This window comes from Mus caroli, unplaced genomic scaffold (genome assembly GCF_978045245.1).
Source record: "Mus caroli unplaced genomic scaffold, Mus_caroli_1 scaffold_13, whole genome shotgun sequence".
NCBI classification, from domain to species: domain Eukaryota; kingdom Metazoa; phylum Chordata; class Mammalia; order Rodentia; family Muridae; genus Mus; species Mus caroli.
In genome coordinates, this window is record NW_028227268.1 from 32,347,821 (window position 1) to 32,349,592 (window position 1,772).

Sequence of the window (1,772 nt, forward strand, 5' to 3'; positions counted from 1 at the left end):
GATAATAGAAGCTTCAGACTTGGGTGTCTGCATTCGTCTGAATGTGTGACCTTACAGCAAAATCCCTTAGACTGAATATTGTAAGCAACAGCGGTTAGTGAGCATAGTGGCAGAGGTGGAGAGTTCAAGATCAAGGTGCCGGGAGACTGAGGAACTAGACCTTCTCAATGATGGTACCTTTCAGCTGTGTCCTTTTGAGGCAGGGATGAGCAAGCTTTCTCAAGTTCTTTTGTTTGCTTGCTTTTTCATTTTGTTTTCTTGAAAAACACTAATCTCATTTGTGAGGAAGGATCCCTTGTGACCTACTAACTTCCAGAAGCCCGATCATCTTGGGAGTTGGGACTTCAGCACATCAATGCTGGAGGGCCACAAATGTTGACTGTAACAAGGCCTACAGCATTAGTTGAAAGTCCCAGCTAGATGACTTTGAATATGTCTATCAGTCAGAATGAGTCCTGGTTGAGGATTACCTATGGAATTATCAAAGTACCTCTACCTACCCTTCCATAGGGTAGTATTTTGTAATATATTTTAATCATGGCCCAATTTGAATCATGGCTCCCAGTCACTAGAAATTCTCTCATTAGACTTTGTATCACAGATTCCACAGGAGAGAAGTTACCGAGGTGTTTTGTTTGCTTGGTTTGTTTGTTTGTTTTTTAAACAGAGTTTACTATATTTCTTCAAGAAAATCTAGTTAAATATGATTATGCTCTATTTATAAACAGGTGTTTCTCTGGAATGGACAAAAGGTGGCATGAGCTTACTAAGCCTCCTGTTTGAATGAAAGGCAACTTCATGAGTCTAAGAGAAGTCAAGAGGCATGGTCTCCAAAACGCAGCTTGAAGTCACTTTCCCTCATACCCTTCTTCTTTAACACTGGGGGACTAGCTTGTTTTCCATTGCTGTAATAAACATTGCAACTAAAAGCAACCCTGGGGAGGAAAGGGTTTGTGTGGATAGATATGGCAAACCACAGCCCATCACTGAGAGAAGTCAGGGCAAGAACTCAAGGACCTTCTCAATGATGGTACCTTTTAGCTGTGTTCTTTTGAGGCAGGGATGAGTAAGCTTTCTCAAGTTCTTTTGTTTGCTTGCTTTTTTTTTGTTGTTGTTGTTTTTGTTTTCTTGCTTTGTTTTCCTGAAAAACACTAATCTCATTTGTGAGGAAGGTCCTTCAGTTCCTACTGAAGCAGAGGCAATGGACAAATGCTACTTGCTGGCTTGCTCTTAGTGGCTCGCTTAGTGTTAATCCAGAGAATTGCTAGAAAAACTGACTCCACCATTTTGGGCCAAATTTGGGAATATTAAGTACTGACCAAGGGATGGACTTTGGTCAGGACCACTCCCTGGAATTTCCCAGTTGAGAATACCCTTGAGCCTCATGTTGCAGGAATTTATAAGGACAAACCTACAGGCCATTATACTTTCCCATGAGGCTTTGTTTTTTTCTGAGAACAACAACTCCCAGCATTCTAGGAAGTTACCTGGTTCCTGGGGCAGGTGGGGCTTATAGATTAATTTTGGGTATTACACTCAACCTGCTTTCTTTTACAGCCCAAGGCTGTCACCTAGGGGTGACACAATCCACAGTAGGCTGGGCCCTTCCACACTAGTCATTGGATAAGAAAATGACCCACAGGCCAATCTGTTGAAGACATGATCTCAGCACACATTCTCTTTCTAGATGACTCTGTGGTAAGTTGATAAAAAGCTAACTTGAACAATTGGTTTGCTTTTCTGATGTTTTATTTATTTTTCAAGGATTAAAC